The sequence below is a fragment of the Sminthopsis crassicaudata genome, chromosome 4 (assembly GCF_048593235.1).
Source record: "Sminthopsis crassicaudata isolate SCR6 chromosome 4, ASM4859323v1, whole genome shotgun sequence".
NCBI classification, from domain to species: domain Eukaryota; kingdom Metazoa; phylum Chordata; class Mammalia; order Dasyuromorphia; family Dasyuridae; genus Sminthopsis; species Sminthopsis crassicaudata.
The window spans coordinates 346,668,561-346,689,025 of NC_133620.1; the positions used below are offsets into that span (position 1 = coordinate 346,668,561).

At 34.6% G+C, this 20,465-nt stretch overlaps 1 protein-coding gene across 4 annotated transcripts in view; it reads left to right on the forward strand.

Moving 5' to 3' along the window:
• Nucleotides 1-20,465, forward strand: part of ZNF652 (zinc finger protein 652) — a 95,821-nt gene that overhangs the window by 31,866 nt on the left and 43,490 nt on the right. The window contains exon 1 of one of the 4 annotated variants that reach the window (XM_074261206.1): nucleotides 10,652-10,884. The exons of the other annotated variants lie outside the window; for them this stretch is intronic. The gene's annotated coding sequence lies outside the window, so the exon portion shown is untranslated. Of the gene's footprint in view, nucleotides 1-10,651; nucleotides 10,885-20,465 lie in introns of those variants that run through there. 4 annotated transcript variants of the gene reach the window in all.

The window sequence follows — 20,465 nt, forward strand, 5'->3', positions numbered from 1 at the left end:
GGAGGAGATTATAGGGGGTTGATTTCAGAAGGAGTTGAGAATGTGAATCAAAAGGTTTTCAGCTGAGAGGGTAGTATAGGGAATAGAGTGACAAGTCTGAGTTGAGAAAGTTTACATTTTCTTTCTTGCAATGAAGGTCCAATTGAGATTAGGTAAAATAAATTTGGAGTAAACCCAGTTATCATTAATTTGAGGCTTCCTTCACCTCTGTTCAACAGCATGTGAGTAGAAAAGACAGATGGTGGAAATAATCCAGAACTGAAATTTGTCAAGGTTTGATTGGTAATAGGACAAAGAGCCAAAGAATCAAAGAAAATAGAAAAATGTAGAGTTGAACTGGTTCATAGAAGGATTGAGATCGAAAAGGGAGGAAGAAAGTAATGAGGTATAGGTAGATTGCAGATCTAGGCAAGAATAGAGAATTAGATTAGAATGTATATGATATACTAAGATATAATAAAAGATTACAATTAAAGGAAATTTGGAGTTCACAAACCTGGAAACAGAACATTTGTGAGTTTTGACAAGATCAAGAATATGACTATAGCTGAGCTGGAGTGGAGGAGGATATCATGGGAATTGAGTAGATTAATGAACTGGGTAGTTAAGGTATTTGACTAAAAAGAGAGAGAGAGAGAGAGAGAGAGAGAGAGAGAGAGAGAGAGAGAGAGAGAGAGAGAGAGAGAGAGAATGAATGAATATGTGTGTGTGTGTGTGTGTGTGTGTGTGTGTGTGTGTGTGTTGAAATGCCCCAGTAAGAAGGGGTAACCATTTGACTCGACAAATACTCATGCTATTCTAATATGAAGTACCTCCAAATTGCTACTGGACATTCTAAATTTTTAAACTTTTATTTAAATTCATATTTTCACTTCCTCAGTGCTCTATATTTTTTTTGATCAAATGATATGTAATTCAATATCTGTTTTAATTTTACCTCTCAGAATTAAAAAATCTTGGAATCTTTTTTGAAAATAATGCTAACATTCTTCATTAATTGTAAAAATTATGTATCCTTTGATAAGGAGAGATTAAAATATTAGAAAAAAAGGGATTGCAAAAGCAATCTTTTGAAGAAGGATGGGTAATGGGATCAAAACTACATGTAGAAAAGTTGACTTTGGCAAGGAGGGCCATCTCATTATCAGGGACTATAGGAAAGAAGGAGAGGATAAGAGGTAATCAGAGGATATTAAGCTAAAGATAAGGGATGAAGATGAAGTTGATGGTGAATGGCTTCTATTTTCTTAATAAAGCATAAGATCTCTAGCTGTGAGTGTGGGGAATTGGCTTAAGAGTTTTCTGGAGAGGAGAGGGTCTTCACTTAGCAACCTTTTTTTATGCATTAAGGTTTACTCTATCCAGACACATCACCCTATCCATATTCTTGGGTCAATTGTCTCCCCTATTCTTCTCCCCCCTTCCTCACTGAATTCAGTACTTGATATGATTGAATTAATGAAAAAATATTTATTAAATACTTACTATGAGCTAGGCTCTGGGCTATACACTGGGAATGCAAATACAGAAATCTAGATAGTCTCTGCTCTCAAAGAGCTTCCCTTTTAATAGGGGTAAATAAGGGGAATGAAGGGTTTGGCATCTGAGCAATCACAAGGCTGGTGAGGACAATTTGGAACAATTGACAGAGACTCTCCCAGCAATGGTAGTGTTGATTTGATTTGATTACTGTCCCCAGAATTAGGGGGTGGGAAGGAAAGTGGGCAAGAGAAGGGATTGTTAGGGAATACTGTGTTACCATGCCAAGTCTGGTTTGGATTCAACATGGTGAGTTGTCATCATCTCACCAAATTAGGATCTGTTCAGGGCAAGAACTGTTGTGCTAGATCATAGGTGACATGGAATGAAGTTCCCAGGGACAAAAAGTTACAGTGTTCTTTCCTCTATACTCCTGCCCTTATAATCAAGGACTTCAATATATATTTTGATCATTCTTCAAATACCCTGGCCTTCCAATTTGTAAACTTCTTCAGTTGCTATGATTTATTTCTATATTTGACCTCAGCCATAGACAGAAGTGTTCATACTCTTGATCTCACCTTTATTTACATTGTTCCATTTCCATGATCAAGCATTCTGAAATTTTTCTGGAGCCTCCCCCTAATCTACTCCGATTTGCATGAATGGTTTTAGTTCTCAGAGTAAGGCTATACTCCTAAAACTCAAGACCTTTCATTACCTGTGAATTTCTTAAAAACCAGTAAACACATCTCTAAGCAGTAGCATTTACTAAATTTGTATAATAACTGCAAAACATGTATGAAACATAACCCATTAATCTGGGTCACACCCTTCCATAACAAAACATCATTTATGGGAAGAGTTGGCATAAATTTAGAGGACAGTGATAGTGAAATACTCTTATATCTGTCACTAAAGCAAATTGCATACTTGGTACTTCAGAGCCTCATATGTCTTTTATCTCCTTCCTGATACTGCTTCTAGTAGAAGATAGCATAGCATCTCAGCTGGCCAGATCCTTCGGCTACCTCTTATGATTTTCTTTCTCCTCAGCTTGATTCCTGCTTGCCAGGGTTATAGCTCTTTCTTGAGTCTACAATTAACTCTCTTCTTTGCTACCAGAAGGACTGTCAAATCTTAAAGCTGCTTTCTGCCTTAAGTGTTGCATCTTTACTTCCTTGCTTTTTCTTTTCTGTAGTAAGATTTTTTTTTCACACTTAGTTTAAAGGATGAGACAGAAGATAGGTTTCATCTAGTTATCTGCCTCTTACTTTCTGTGATTATATCCCAAGTTCTGGAGTCAAGGACCAATTCCTATTATGAAGTCTTACTTTGAGCCTCTTTCTAACTTTCTTCCTTATCATGACCTTCATTTGTTTCACCTTTCATTATTCTCATTCTGCTTCAGCTTCATTTTCCTTTCTTTTCAATCTTGATCAACTTTACACAGTTCTCTACTCTTGAATTCCTCACCCACCTGTCTTATCACTGTTCTTTGCCAAATTTCAAACATGGATTGTAAAAATGTTTTCCCAGTTTATTGTTTCCCTTCTAATCTTATCTGCATTAGTTTTGTTTATACAAAAACTTTTCAATTTGATATAATCAAAGTTTTCTACTTTGTGATCAATAATGATCTCTAGTTCTTCTTTAGACATAAATTCATTCCTCTTCTACAAATCTGAGAGGTAAACTATCCTATGTTCCTCTAATTTATTTATAATCTCATTCTTTATGAATAGGTCATGAACCCATTTTGACCTGATTTTGGTGTAAGGTGTTAAGTGTGGGTCAATACCTAGTTTCTGCCATATTAACTTCCAATTTTCCCAGCAATTTTTGTCAAACATTGAGTTAGTTCTTATCCCAAAAGCTGGGGTCTTTGGGTTTGTCAAACACTAGATTATTAAAGTTATTGATTATTTTGTCCTTTGGACCTAACCTATTCCACTGATCAACTAGTCTATTTCTTAATCAATACCAAATGGTTTTCTCCCATTACTTCTTAACCCCTTGTGCCAGTGCTTCTTAGTCCTGTTCTACTCATGTCTTAATGCAACTCTGCCCACCTCTAGCCTTGAACATTATATATAATCTCAATTGAAATTATACTCTTCAAAATACTCAAAGCTTCAGCTTGTAAAATCAGTGACCAAATTTTCCAGTTCATCTGGCACTGTTGAATGCTCTCTCCTTTCTATGTTTCAGTGACGCTGCTTTCTCTTGACTATCCTTCTAGTTATTTGGCCTCTCTTCTCCTTCCTCCCCTTCCCCTGCTCCGGCTTCAAATCAAGTAAAGGACATTTATTTGGGCATTTCTTTTAGGGTAAAGGATTTCTTTTCTTTTTCCCTATTTAGCATTGTCTTTCCTGACCTGTACTACCACCTAGTGGAGTGTGTGAACATTACAAGTGACATGATACCGCTAGCAAAATTCCATCTATTCTTTTCCCATACCCATAATATTGGCCCTGGCAACCTAAGAATGAACTAACCAGAATACTAACTTTTCTTCTCATGTGCCTGTGCTTCTCAGTTGTATTCTACTCATGTCTTACTGCAGTTCTGTCTACCCCTTCCACTTTGCTTTCTGGAATTGCTATTTCATAATGGACAAATTTCCTTTATTTCTGGACGACTTCCTCTCATACCAATTTCATGTACTTGCTCTCTGTAAGACCTGACTTCCTGGAGATAGCATTAAATCCTTGGCCATCCTCTTCAGTACTGGCTTTACCTTCACTTCTATTCCCTAATACTCCTCAAATTTTTCCCTCCACCTCTGTAACACAGATGACTTGTCACATTGACTCTCATCAAGCTTTCTACTTATCTTTAATTTAAAATCTCTGCTATTATTCTGTCTAATTGTTCTCTCTTTCTCTTCTCTGCTTTACCTGTCATATATCTATTCTTCGATCTCATCCTAAATGCTTATTATTCTACTCCTCTCGTTACCATACTTCTCAAACTCAAAAAGTATAAAACATTTCTCTTCCAAATCTGCTACTCTTTCTACTTTCTCAATTTTTGATAGATGCAGTACTGTTATCTCTCTAGTCATCCAAGTTTATTACTTCAAATTTTTCTTCAGCACTTCTTGTTTCCATCTAGTTATCAAATTTTGATGATTCTATCTCTTGCATTCATTCCCTTTTTACCACTTTATGACCATGACTTTAGTTCAATATTTCATCCTTTTTACTTGGCCATTTTAATAGCCTTCTAATTGGTCTCTCTGCTTTAAGTTTCCTTCCTTTTAATCTAACCTTTTAAAGTTATATTCTTAAAGCCCAGATCTAACCATGTCATTCTCCTGCTAAAGAAATCCCTGTGAATCCCTCCTGCCTCTGAAATAGGGGTTCTTATCCTGTTTTGTGTAATGGATAACTTTGGCAGTCTGATGAAGTCTGTGAACCCCTTCTCAGTATAATGTTTTGTTTTGCTTTTCAGAATGTTTTAAATGCATAAAATAAAATACACGAGATCAAAAAGAGAACCAGTTTAAATTATGGTAGATGAATGTTATGGAATATTATTGTTCTGTAAGAAATGACCAACAGGAGAAATACAGAGAGACTTGGAGAGACTTACATCAACTGATGCTGAGTGAAATGAGCAGAACTAGGAGATCATTATACACTTCAACAATGATACTGTATGAGGATGTATTCTGATGGAAATGGATTATCTTCAACATAGAGAAGAGATAATCCAATTCCAATTGATCAATGATGGACAGAATCAGCTACACCCAGAAAAGGAACACTGGGAAATGAGTGTAAACTGTGAGCATTTTTTTTTCTTCCCAGATTATTTTTACCTTCCGAATACAATTTTCCTTTGCAACAACAGCAACAACAACAAAATTCGGTTCTGCACATATATATTGTACCTAGGATATACTATAAGATATGTATGGGAATGCCAGCCATCTAGGGGAGGGGGTGGAGGGAAGGAAGGGGAAAATTCGGAACAAAAGGGAGTACAAGGGATAATGTTGTAAAAAAAAAATTACCTATGCATATGTACTGTCAAAAAAAAGTTATAATTATAAAATTAATAAAAAAGAGAGAGAGAGAACCAATTGTACTGAAGTACAGCTTAACAAAATATTTAAAAAAACAAGAAAACAAGTTCAGACTAAAGGTTAAGAATTCTTGTTCTAGAATGAAATACAAATTCTTCTTTAACATTTAAAGCACTTTACAACTTGTTTCTAGGATTTTTTCAGACTTGTACATTACTTTCCTACATTCCAACCAACTGGACAAGACATCCTATCTTCTTTCTTTCTTCTTTTCTTTTTTTGCTGAGGCAATTGGGATTAAGTAACTTGTCCAAGTCTCACAGCTAGAAAGTGTTAAGTGTCTGAGATCAGATTTGAACTCAGGTCTTCCTGACTTCAGGGCTGGTACTTTAACCACTGTGCCACCTAGTTGCCCCCATCCTATCTTCTTTCATACTTTGATTTATGCTATTTGTTTCCCAAGGCTGAAACATAAACCTCCCTTATCTCTCTTTTTAGAATCTTTAGCTTCCTTCAAAACTCAGCTCAGGAACCCTGAACTTCCAACATGAAGTCTTTCCTTTTTCCACTAGCTGCTGGTTTCTCCACTCCTCAAATATTATATTTTGTATTTACTTCTGTAAATACGTGTTGTTTCCTTGCTAGAATGTAGGTACTTAATAAATGCTTGTTGGTGATATATGGATTTTTGCTCTTTCAGTAATGCAACATATTTCTGTCTATATTTAGTGGAGGTTACAGATACAAATTTTTGAAGGTTAGCTCTTTGAATGTCAGCATTGCAGCAAAGATCTGAAATGATGTATTACATAGCTTTGTTCTTCATCAACTTGAATAATATTTTCTAACTCTTGTGTGTCAAAGTTGATTGAAAAGCAACTATACTTAAAATCTATTCTCATTTAATGAAAATTCAGAGAATCAAAATTCTGCTATTCTAAACATTTTCTCTTATTTCCTTTTTTAAAAACTGAAAGTGTTAAATGCTTGTCACCTTCATTTTTAGACAAAGATTTTAAAAAATGAAAATTTTCTGTGTTTTAACACATGCATTTCAATGAGATTTTCTTTGTATTTCCTAAAAGTTGAACAATTTCAGGTTTTGAAGAGGACAATAGAGAGCTACTCTTCCTATGTACTTTGTAATTAGTTACCTTATTTTCTAACAAGAACTAGCTTTACATTTCCATAAAAGACAGTTCAAACTGTGCAAAAGGAGGCACATACAGCTTGGTTCTTAAGGCTACTGAACAACTCATATTTAGAATAAGTCATTCAAGATGGTATTAGGTACTACAAACCACTTTTTCTGGTTACTTCCAAATAAGAAAATTTTAATTAAAAGCAAAAGATAGCTTTTTATATGGGTCAGATTTTCCACTAACTGATTTTTTTTTTTAATTTTGTACTTTTCTGGTAAAGATTAATTTACTAGCATTCAAATAAACCAAATAAAAAGAGTTAAAAACAGCCAAAAGAAAATACTGCCATCAGAAATTTTTGCTTGTCATAATATTATTAGGTGTTTGATTTAATTAGATTGTCATTAGGATATGTAATATTTTCTTAATGAATGAATACTTTCAACAAAGATCAGAAGTTAGCACCATCTGACAATTTGTTGCAATGTGACCTCATTTTACTGGTCTCAAGTAGCCAATTCATTATAGATAGTATTAGGGTCATGTGGTGGAGTAGAAGAAAATAATACAGGCATGGTTTTTCCATCATAGCTCCCACATAAAGATCTAGAAAATGTACCTGACCAGTCAAAGTAAAAAAAATCAAAGTGAGTCATTTTCCCAGCCCTGGTCAGAATAAAAATACAATTCTGTGAACATAGGGGATGGGATCTTGCCTAGATTGCACCTAGATTGCATTCTAGGAAGTAAGTATTGAAAGAGGACTTTTACTAGGATAAGGAAAAATCTGAAGTAGAACCTAATTGTTCAGGCTTCAGGAGTTGGTGCCAACTGACAACATTGTCACTCACTATATAATTCTAAATCAAAGATTCAGAGCAGACAGAAGAAGAGACTTAAACAGTAAATTAAGCTCTAGAAGGTTATCTGGAAATGAACAATAACAATGTCGATTCAGTTCTAGCTTCTAGCCTAGTCTGAAACCTTCATTAGAATAAGCAAGACAGGAATTCCATATTAAAAGAGAGATTGCAATACTGTCAGAACTGGTAGACTTTTCTAACTAACGAATAATGGCTGAGTCCACCTACATCTACTGAAACTTTTAAGTCTAGGAAAAAGCCAGCAGTATTGCATAGACACAAACCTAAGTCAGAAAATTGTAGAGTTAAACTATGAAGTGGTGATCAGACTTTGCCTTGGATCATATCAGTTTGGGAACATCAAAAGTTTGCAAGGTTCCTTCCTGAGCTGCTCCAGAAATCGTGGAATAATAGCACTAAATATTCTAAGAAAACAGCAGGACTGAAAAAGATAAAAGCTCAGCTCAGATATTCTACCAGAAAAGTGGTAGAGCTCAGCCCTAAGTTCAAAGTTAGGATGTTGGCCAGAAGAATGAGCAAACAAGTAATCCTTGCATAAAGATCTCTTATGGTAATAGGAACTCAAAACATAAATCCCAAAATTGACTTCAAAACATTTACAATTGCCTCAGCAAAAAACAAACAAAAAAACTTTCCAGTTCTTTTAAAATCAGAGGTCTGAATAGAAATAGGTCAACTAAAACCTCCAAATAAAAAGACCCAGGGAAACTATCAAAACTCTAGAGTTTTCAGGGAAAAGGGAAAAATAATGCTATTAGTAGCCAAGGAGCTATAGTCAGGATCACCCAAGATTTATTAACTGCCACTATAAAGCATAGAACTTTATATTTCAGAAAACAAAAGATCTAGGCCACTCATCAAAACAGTATAATCCTACAGGGCAGGGATGGGGGGAAGGGGGCAGAGAGAAAGGGCCCTTCAAAGAAAAAGTGAACTTTCAAGTATTTTTTACGAAAAGATCAAGCCAAAGCAGCAACTTTGAAGAATACATATAAGCAGCAAGAGCCTAGATATAAAAACCTGCCCAGATCTTTTAAACTTGAAACTTTGAAATATATATAGAGGTGGTAAGATAGCTATAAAAAGAGACATACATGAAGAAGCCTCATAAATAACTACAGGGACATACTGTTTACATTCTAATGTCTAAAGATGATATAGTATCCTCTCAACACTATCAGCATCAGGGACTATGGAGGGAATCCAGTTAGACAGAGGGCCTGTTACATTTAATGATCTTAAAAGAAGAATTGGGGGTGGGGGAGAGAATACATTAGTAAAAAAGATGGAGTTCTGCATAGTTTGATGTTAATCAGGCAATAAATGTGTTAATTATTATAAATAAATATTAAGCACCTACTATGTGCTAGGCCCTATCCTAAACACTAAGAAGAGCTGAGAGAGATTTCTTGTAGAAGATGGGATTTTAGTTGAGACTTAAAAGGAAGTAGCCCCTACAATAGTATTTTTTCAATTACATGCAAAGTTAGTTTTCAACATTCATTTTTGTAGAATTTTGAGTTCTAATTTTTTTCTCCTTCCTTCCTTCCCTCTTCCCCAAGACAGCAAGCAATCTGATTTAAATTATATATGTACAATAATTTTAGACACATTTCCATATTACTCATATATTTCCATATTACTTGTGAAAGAAAAATCAAAAGGGATTCTCATGGTTTTCCATGAGAAAGAAAAAGCAAACCAAAAAAATTAGTATGTTTTGATTAACATTCAGCCTCCATAGTTCTCTCTCTGGATGTGGATGGTATTTTCTATCTCAAGACTATTGGATATAGATATTATTTTCTTGGATAACTATATTGCTGAGAATAACTCTGTCATAGTTAATCATCACATAATCTTGCTAGTAATAGTAATATGTACAATGTTCTCCTAGTTTTGTTCACTTTACTCAGCATTAGTTCATGTAAGCTTTTTCAGGCTTTTTTGAAATCAGCTTTTTCATCTTTTTTTTATAGAACAATATCTCATTATATGCATATCAGTTATTCCCTAATTGATGGGTATCTACTCAATTTCGACATCCTTGCCACCATAAAAAGAGCTGCTACAAACATTTTTGCTCATGTGGATCTTTTCCCCTCTTTTATGATGTCTTTGGGTTATAGACCCAGTAGATACACTGCTGGATCAAAGGGTATGCCCATTTTGATATAATTTCAAATTGTTCTCCAGAATGGCTAAATCAGTTCACAAGTCTACCAACAATGCATTAGTGTCCCAGTTTGCTCACATCCTCTCCAGCATTTATCATTATCTTTTTCTGTTATCTTAGCTAATCTGTTAGGTGTGAGGTGGTGTTGAGGTCCCGGATATAAGAATCCATTTCAGGTTTTGATACTTCAAGTAGCTTGGCTCACCAACTTCCCTTTTCTATCTACAATAGCAGAGACATATATATTGATAAAAAATCTGGTGACTGACACAAAATGCAAACTCAGCTTTATAATAAATCAAAGTATACCTTTGAATATAGGACAGGAAAAGTAGCCCACTATAGAGACTAAAGGCATTTGGGAGAAAAGTACTTGAGGACATTGGTATGATGATTTTACAATGATGTGTATCAAACCTATTTACATCTGTGTTGGAGCAGCCAAAATCAGGGCTTAATCATTTGCATCTCAGTAGATTGAGTTTGTTAGAAAGAATATAGGAGTATCAAAGAGTGTATTTGTATTGATTCTATAAGCATTGGAGGTATATATATATTTGTCTCTCTGATCAATAAATTTGAAGAGTTCCTAACAAATTCTCTCTGCCTGGCCCCTGCATAAATACACCCTTTTTTCACAAAGGGAGCTAGACTTCAACAAGGTGGTATCTTGGAGTTGTTTTAATTTGCATTTTTCTAATCAGTAGTGATTTAGAGCATTTTTTCATGTTACTATAGGTGAGTTTAATTTCTTTATCTGAAAATTGTCTGTTTATATCCTTTGACTCTTATCAGTTGGGGAATAACTTATATTCTTATAAATTTGACTCCGTTCTCTCTATGTTTTAGAAATGAGGCCTTTATCAGAAACACTGGCTGTAAAAATGGTTTCTCAGCTTTCTGCTTCCCTTCTAATTTTGGTTATGTTGGTTTGTTTGTGCAAAACTTTTAAAATTAAATATAATCAAAATTATCCATTTTGCATTTTATAATCTTTGCTAGTTCTTCTTTGCTCATAAATTTCAGAAGGAAAGAATTTCAAGCATGAGGCACAGACAGAAAATTCCCAAAGATGAGAGATGGAGGGTCTTATTTGAGGAACAGCAAAGAGAACGGTGTCACTGGATCAAAGAGTTCCTGGCAGGAATAAGGTGTAAGAAGACTGGAAAGGTAGGAGAAAAGATAGATTATGAAGGGCTTTGAAAACCAAGAAAAGAATTTTATATTTGACCTTGAAGACCATATGGAGCTACAGGAGTTTATTTAGTAGGGAGTATGATACATTCAGAGCTTTGCTTTAGAAAAATCACTTCAGTGCCTGAATAGAAAATGGATTGGAAAGAAACTTGAGGGAAGCAGACACTCCAGCAGGCTATTGAAATAATCCAGGTATGAGGTAATGTCTTCATGAGAATGATGGCAATGTCAGAGGAGAGTATGGAGTACATAAGAAATATTGGCAAAGGTGATATTGACAGATCTTGAATATTGGGAGTGGGAGGAAGAGGTAAGAGATGATAACGAGTCTAGGATGACTCCTGGGTTTTAAGTCTATGGGAATGGGAAGTATCCTCTATAATAAGGGAAGTAGGAGAAGGGACGCTGTTTCGAAGGAAAGGTGAATTCTATTTTGGATATGTTGAGTTTCAGATGTCTAATGGACATTGAAGTATCTGAAAGGAAATTAAGGGTGCAAGATTGGAGGTCAGCAGAGAGTTTGAGATGGGGTAGGCAGATTCGTGATTTGTCAATGGAAGCTATTGAGATTACCAAGTAGTATAGAACAGGGTTTCTTGCACTTTTTCCACTTGTAGCTCCATTTTATCTGAGAAATTTTTATGCAGTTCCAGCTATATAGGTATGTGAAATAGGCATAGAAACTAAACATTTATTGATAATAAATCATAATTTTGCAACCCTCACATTCAGTTACACAACTCCATAAGGGATTGCAACCTGCAATTTAATAGAAAGAGAAGATAGCTCAGGACAGAATCTTGTGGGATGCCTGTGATTAGAAGAGATGATCTGTATGAGGATCCAGAAAAGGAGACTGAGAAGTGGCCAAATATGTAGAAGAAGAACCAGGTGAGTAGTATCCTGAAAACCTAGAGAAAAGACCATCAAGAAGGATGATCAATAGTGTCAAAGGCTACAGAGGGATCAAGGAGAATAAGGATAGAAAAGACCCTTAGATTTGGCAACTAAGAGATCATTGGCATGTTGAGAGAAAGGAATTTTGGTGAAATGAAATTTAAAGCAGGATTACAGGAAGTTAGAGAACAATTGTAGATAGCCTTTTTATGTACTCCAGGTATAATCACAAAAGGTAAAAGATGCATAGAACAGTAGTGAAGATGGAAGAATCAAATAAGAAATGGCAGGAAGTGGGGGGAAATGAAAGGGAAGATAGGTGGAAGAAAAAAAAAGAAAAATAACGATATAAAAACATCTTGGCAGTGACGCATCAAGAAGTATTTATTGTTTTGTCTGCTTTGTGCCCACTTACTATCAGGCACTCTGGGAGATACAGGAGAAATATATAAGATGATTCCAATCTTTGAAGTATCTAATATGGTTTAGGAAATATATTAGAAGTAACAGTTATAATAAGGCAGTATGCTGTAGTAGATTTGGAGTCAAAGAACTTGAGATCAAATTCTGACTCTACTGCTTAGTATTTTCTGTGACCCTAAGTAAGTAACTTAATCTCTGTGGTTCTCAGTTTCCTCATTTCTACAATGATGAGATTAGTCTAGAAAACCCCTAAGGTTCCTTCTACCTCTAAATGGCTATGATAATGTATAATTGAAAAGGATCTATAATCTCCTAGATCAAAAAAAGAAAATATGTGTCTTCACAACTTAACCTGTATATTTTATTGGTAGTAGTTGTGGAGATGGGGAAAATTGGGAACTAGTGAACAGATAACATAGTAGGCAGTTTGGCTAATTCATTCCATATAGACAAAGGAAATCTAGGGGTATACTATCATTTGAATACAAAGATGATATTACTGACTGGGAAAAGTGTATTTAGTTAGAAACTAATCAATTAGCTATAAATTTGGATTCAGCATTGTGGCCTACAATACTCACAGTATTTCTAACTAGATTAAAATATAATTAGGAAATATTTAATGAAATAAATACTACAGAACCTAATGTTAATATGTGGCAGCCTGCAGATATCCTCATATATCAACAACTCTTTTTTATTTGAGTTTGACACCACTGCTGTAAAAGTTATCAAATATGAAACTGAAAGAAAATTAATGGTGAAGTGCATATACTCTAACTTACAGGAGAAAGTAATTGGAAAGAATTTTAGTAATAATATTTAGGCCTGAGATATTTGTATTCCAGTGAACAAAATACAGGTAACAGAGTAAATTCAAGAAGTTAAGAACAAGCCTCATAGGTATCATTAACACTTAGTAGAACAGACTTCAAGACTTGTATTTGATAACCGTCCTTTAAAATGTTAAGAAAAAATATCTGCAGAATTAGTGTCAGCAAACATTTGTTAGTATTAATTATTTACTATGAATAAAGCACTTTAGCCGGGGAGAGATGCAGAATCTAAGACTGTGTTTGTCCTTGTTGAACTTCTGATCTAAAAACTGGATAGTTGTACAATATTATGTGATAAAAAAAAAAGTATTAGTGATCGCAAAATAAAATTTGCTCTGTGATTCTCCTGCCTCTTTAGGAGAACCTTCATATCAGATACTATGGATGAAGAAGTTTCTTTTTTCTTTTATTTCTTTTTTTTTAATAGTATTTTATTTTTCCAAATACATGTAAAGGTTGGTTTGGTGTTTTTTTTAATATTTATTTTTGTAAATTTTTTTGTTATAAATTTCCCCCCCCCCTCCTTAAGACAGCAGGCAATCTGATATAGGTTAAATATTTGCAGTCCTTTTAAGTATATTTCCATATTTGTCATATTGTAAAAGAAAAATCAGACCAAAAGGGGAAAAGAAAGAAAAGAAACAAAAAAATTAAAATACTATGTTTTGATTTGCATTCAGTCTCCATAGTTCTCTCTCTGGATGGGATTGACATTTTTCATCCCAAGTCTATTAGAACTGGCTTGGATCACCATATTGCTGAGAAGAGCAAAGTCCTGTCATAGTTGATCATCATACAATGTTGCTATTAGTCTGTATAATGTTCTCCTGGTTCTGCTCACTTCACTCGGGATCAGTTCATGTAGATGAAACCCTGGAAAGGGGTTTTCTAAAATCATTGTATTCAGAGCTCTCCACTATCCTTTTCTTTGCTTCCTTGTAAATTTTCTTTTTTACTGTAAACTTTTTACTTTATTCTTTATTTCCTTTTCTTTATCCCTTCCTCCCCCAAGCAGCCTATATATGTATATTTTATGTATTTATATGTATATATATATATATATGTGTGTGTGTGTGTGTGTGTGTATATGTATATGTGTATGTATATATATAACATATATAGTAAAATTTGGTTATTTCTTTTCCTCTTCTTTGAATCTATTTTCATATTTTGTCTGGGATCAATGATTACTTTTTTCTAATAAATTCTATTCTTAATAATTATTATGTTTGTGTGTATCTCTTATTTTCTATCCCTACTGAGTCTTCTACCATCCTCTCCTTCAACCTTTTCCCTCCCTCTTTCCATTAATCACCACACTATATCCTATTCCCACTAATTTACATGCCTTTCTATTATACCCTATTCCATTTCTACTCTTAATATTTCTTAATAAATTTAGAATCCTTTTATACTCTTATATGTGTGTGTATGTATATATATATATATATATATATATATGTGTGTGTGTGTGTGTGTGTGTGTGTGTGTATATGTATATGCGTGTGTGTGTATGTGTGTGTGTATGTGTGTGTGTATTATTCTCTCTTTAATCCATTATTTATGTGAGTAGGATTCCAGAATTCAGATTCCACATTCTCCCCCATCTAATTCCTTTTTGTCAGTTTTTGCTCTTATACTTCATTTGTATAATTATTCTTTTTACCTTTTCCTACTTGATTTTGATTTTTTAAATCTCATCATACTCAGGTCTATCTCAGTCTCTTTTTTAAACTACCCACTTACTAAGAACAGTCTTAGATATATGACTTACATTTCCATGAATAAAGAATAAACATTTTGTCCTTATCAAGTCCTTGAAACAAATTTTGATGCTTACCTAATATTTTTCTTGAATCTTATTTTCTATTAAGTTCAAATCTTTTGGTAATAGAATCCTGAAAATCTGGTGATTGCAATGTTTTCATTCAGGATTATGCTTAATTTTGCTAGGTATGATATTTTCAGTTGCAATTCTAATTAAATATATATGTTTCAAGACCTGTGATCTTCTATTTCTACTTTCCTCTTTTGTTCTAACGCTTCTGGACAATTTTCTTAATTTTTGTATTATCTCAAGATTTTTTGTTTGTAGCTTTCAGGTAACATTTTTATGTTTTCTCTTCTTGATGTATTCTCCAGATCTGTTATTCTTATGAGATAGCTCACATTCTCTTCTATTTTTTTCATTATTTATATTTTGTTTTATTATTTCTTGGTCTCTTGTAATTTTGCTGACTTCCCCTTGGCCAATTCTAGTTTTCAAGGAGTCATTTTCTTCTATAGGATTCTGGATTTCCTTTTCTAGATGGTTGATTTTCTTTACATAATCTTGCTTTTCTTGGACTGTTCTTTTTTAATTTTTCCTCAACAAGATTATGTGATGATCATTTCTGAGTGATGTGGCTCTTTTATTTATTTATTTTTTATATTAATAGTTTTTTCTTACTAGATATATTCATGAGTAATTTTACAACATTGACAATTGTCAAACCTTTTGTTCTAATTTTTCCCCTTCCCCCCCCAGGTGGCAGGTTGACCAATACATGTTAAATATTTTTTTTAACTTGGGCTTATAATTATTTTTTATTAATTTTATAATTATAAAAAAAATTTTGACAGTACATATGCATGAGTAATTTTTTTTATAACATTATCCCTTGTATTTATTTTTCCAAATTTTCCCCTCCCTCCCTTTACTCCCTCCCCTAGATGACAGGCAATCCCATACATTTTACATGTGTTACAGTATAACCTGGATACAATATATGTGTGTAAATCCAATTTTCTTGTTGCATGTTAAGAATTGGATTCCGAAGGTGTAAGTAACCTGGGTAAATAGACAGTAGTGCTAACAGTTTACATTCAATTCCCAGTGTTCCTTCTCTGGGTGTAGTTGTTTCTGTCCATCATTGATCAACTGGAAGTGAGTTGGATCTTCTTTATGTTGAAGATATCCACTTCCATTAGAATATATCTTCATACAGTATTGTTGTTGAAATGTATAGTGATCTTCTGGTTCTGCTCATTTCACTTAGCAACAGTTGATTTAAGTCTCTCCAAGCCTCTCTGTATTCCTCCTGCTGGTCATTTCTTACAGAGCAATAATATTCCATAACCTTCATTTACCATAATTTACCCAGCCATTCTCCAATTGATGGACATCCATTCATTTTCCAGTTTCTAGCCACTACGAAAAGAGCTGCCACAAATATTTTAGCACATACAGGTCCCTTTCCTCTCTTTAGTATTTCTTTGGGTATAAGCCCAGTAAGTAGCACTGCTGGATCAAAGGGTATGCACAGTTTGATAACTTTTTTGGGGCATAATTCTAGATTGCTCTCCAGAATGGTTGGATTCTTTCACAGCTCCCCCAATAATGTATTAGTGTCCCAGTTTTCCCACATTCCCTCCAACATGTTAAATATGTTAAATTAAATGTATATGTATAAATTAAATTATATGTATAAATTAAATGCAACATATGTATACATGTCCAAACAGTTGTTTTGCTGTACAAAAGGAATCGGACTTTGAAATAGTGTACAATTAGCCTGTGAAGGAAATAAAAAATGCAGGCGGACAAAATTAGAGGGATTGGAAATTCTATGTAGTGGTTTCATAATCATCTCCTAGAGTTCTTTTGCTGGGATGATGTGGCTCTTTTCAACAGTAAAGTGATTCAGGCCAATTCCAATAGGCTTGCGATGGAGAAAGCATCTGCATCCAGAAAGAGAATTGTGGGTCTGAATGTGGATCACAACACAGTATTTTCACTTTGTTGTTGTTGCTTGCTTTGTTTTTTGTTTTCTTTTTTCATTTTTTCCTTTTTGATCTGATTTTTCTTGTGCAGCATGATAATTGTGGAAATATGTATAGAATAATTGCACATGTCTAATGTATATTGGATTACTTGCTATCTAGGAGAGGGGACAGAGAAAGGGATGGAGAAAAAATTTGAAACACAAGGTAGGTTTTGCAATATATTTTGAAAATAAAAAGCTGTAAGATGTCAGAGTGAAACCAGAAAGCTGCTTGAGCTCTTCCAGTGTCCCTTGAAAATTACATGAAACTTAGTGTCTAAACAGAGGCTGATGGAATGAAACTTCTTTCCAGCTTTAGATTGGAAAAATTTCAAGAAAGGTCAATCTCACTGGGGTGAAAAAGTTGTTCAGCTCAGCTCAGACAGTCTGGGAAAGCCAGTGAGAGGGTTTTAAATCACAGAAGATCAGCAACTGAGACCCTCAGTCTTGGCTCAGTAGTGGAGCAAACCAGTAGGGCAGTCCCCAGACCCAAATCAGAAGGCAAATTCCAGAAAGGAAACTAAACTCTTTTCCTGAAAAGAACAAATAAAGCTACCCCCTGCAAACACAAGGGACCTGTGTGCTCAAAGCCAATGCTCAGAGATGCAAAGAAAGCTTGGGAAAGTGCCCAGGAGCCCCAACTTGATCATAAAAGTTTTTAAAAAGGAAAAAAAAAAAAAAAGAAAGAAAGAAAAAAAGGAATACCAAAAGAAAAGGAAAGAAAATGAGCAAGAAACAGAAAAGAACCTTGGCCATAGAAAGCTACTGTGGTGACAAGGGAAGACCAAAATACCAACTCATATGAAGACAAAATGTCCACAAAGAAAATCTCAAAAAATGATATGAATTGGTCTCAAGTCCAAAGAGGCTTTTTGGAAGTGCTTAAGTGGAAAATACTTAAAATGCAAATAAGAGAAGAAAAAATGAGAAAAGAAATGAGAGGGATGCAAGAGAGAGTCAGCAGCTTAGAAAAAAGGAAGGCAATTTCTTAAAGCATACAATTGGCCAAATGCAAAAAATATCCTCCGAAGAAAACACCACCTTCAAAAGTAGAATTAACCAAATGGAAAAAGAGATGCAAAAACTAACTGAAGAAAATAATATGTTAAAAACTAGAAGGGGACAAATGGAAGTTAATGACTCTGCCATACATCAAGAATCAGTCAAAGCAACTAAAAAGAATGAAAAGATAGAAGAAAATGTAAAATATCTCACAGGAAAAACAACTGACCTGGAAAATAGATCTAGAAGAGACAATTTAAAAATTATTGGTCTACCTGATAGACATGACCAAAAAAAGAGCCTAGCTAGCATTCTTCAAGAGATCATCAAGAAAAACTGCTCTGATATTCTAAAAAGAAGGGAAATAGTCATTGAAAGAATTCATCCATAACCTTTGGAAAGAGATCCCACAAGGAAAACCTCAAGGAACATTATTGCAAAACTCCAGAACTATAATCTTAAAAAAATACTGTAAGCTGCCAGACAAAAACAATTCAAATATCAAGGCGCAACAATTAGGATTACCCAAGATCGGGCAGCTTCTATAATAAAGAATCAGAGGACCTAGAATACAATATTCCAGAAGGCAAAGGATCTGGGGTTACAACCAAGAATTCATTACCTATTGAGACTAAGCAAGATCTTTCAAGGGAAGCAATGGATCGTCAATGAAGTAAGAGACTTTCAATCATTTCTATTGAAAAAAACAGAACTAAACAAAAAATTCAGTCTTCATACACAGGACTCAAGAGAAACATAGAAAGGTAAATGGGGAAAATACATATTATTTAAAGGTTAAACTGTTTACATCCCTGGGTGGAAAAAAATAACATCCATAAACCTTAAGAACTGTATCTTTTACTGAAGCAGACAGGGGAGCATCACATGGACAGAGGGTATGGTTGTGAATGGATTCTGATGTGATGATATCAAAGAAAAAGACATTAAGGAGTAAAAAAGTCCTGGGAGAAGAGGAAAAGAAAAGTATAATGGGACAAATTAGATCATGTGAAGAGGCACAAAAGACCTATTATAATAGAAGGAAAGAAGGGCAAGGGATGAGCATCTCATCAGTTTTGGCTCAAAGAGGGAATAACTTAATCATTCAGTTGGATATAGAAATTTACAGGAAAGAGGAAAGAAAAGGGAGGAGATGGATAGAAGGGAGGGCAGAAACTCTAAGAGAAAAAGGTAAGAGAAGGGGAAAGGATGATGATAAAAGATAAGGTAGTGGGTGGGATGGATCAGAAACAAAACACTACTAAGGACTGGGTGAAAAGAAAGAATAAAAGTATATACAGGGTGTAAGGTGTTACAACTTCCAGGAATATAAAGAGAGTAGAAGAGTAGTGAGAGTTGGGTGAAAGGTGGACACCAAAAGTAGAAGAGCAGCCTTGAAAAGGACTTGGCAAGCCCTCACACCAGAGATGCTAGCCCTCCCTGAGCACTTTACTATAATGTGCTGTTGTCTCCAGAAGCTGCCGATTGCTCTCTGGGAGGAGATCTGCTGTGTCAATTCAAATCTCTCAGACAGATTCTTCTTCCTGTAGAGAACCGTTGTCTCCAGGCAGTTGCCGTTAACTCTCGTCCAGAGAAGTGACCTCCCTTCCTGCAGAGAGCCACGTCAAGCCTGGTGTAGAGCAGAGAATGACTCTTTTCCTCCTGAACTGCCCTCTTTATCCTTCCAGAGAATGGGTGTGGGATAATGCAAGGGCTTCTGGGAAGAACCACTTCAACCAATGAGCTTGCTCCTCCCAAGCACGCAAGCTCTTCCCCAGGAATTCACAAGTCAAACTACCAGGAAAGGCCAGAACTAGAAAATTGTCAAGTACTGACTTAGCACTTAGTAAGAACCTAACAACAGGGGAGAAAATAAGATGGAGGGATAATACTGAGCTGATAGTCATAACTGTGAAAGTGAATGGGATGAATTCTCCCATAAAACAGAAGCAAATAGCAGAGTGGATTAAAAAACAGAATCTTATGACGTTGTTTACTATATATGTCTTTTCTTTACCAACTAGAATTTAAGCTTCTGAAGGGGACTGTCTTGAATTTCTTAATATCAAATTGCTCAGTGTGGCGCTTCAAATATAATTAGCACCTATGAAAATATCTTGATTGATGGATTAAATACATACTTTGTGAAGGACATCTAGAACATTTGCTCCTCTAGAGAAATTCTAGATTTATCCATTTTTAAAGTCTAAAGTCACCTAAGAGATCATCTTAAGCCCAAATCCTCATGAAGATGAGACCCAAAAATGTCTGGTCCTACCTACCTCACACATCTAATTAATGGCAGATGACATATGAAGGTTTGGGTAAGAGAATTCAAACAGCTTTGAGGAAATATATAAAGTGGCTATTAATTTCTCTGTCCTGTTTCAGTGAACTAATAATAAATATCTCAAGGACAGAAAGAAAAAGAAAGAAAATAAATTATTATTTAAATTTAAATTTTATTTTCCTCAATTTCTCTCATTTAATTTTTAAAATCTTTTAAAATTTCTCCTATGAATTCTTTTGGGGCAGGTTATCATTTAACATTACTCTTTGCAGTAGGAGAGACTTTTTTTTTATTTCAGTATCC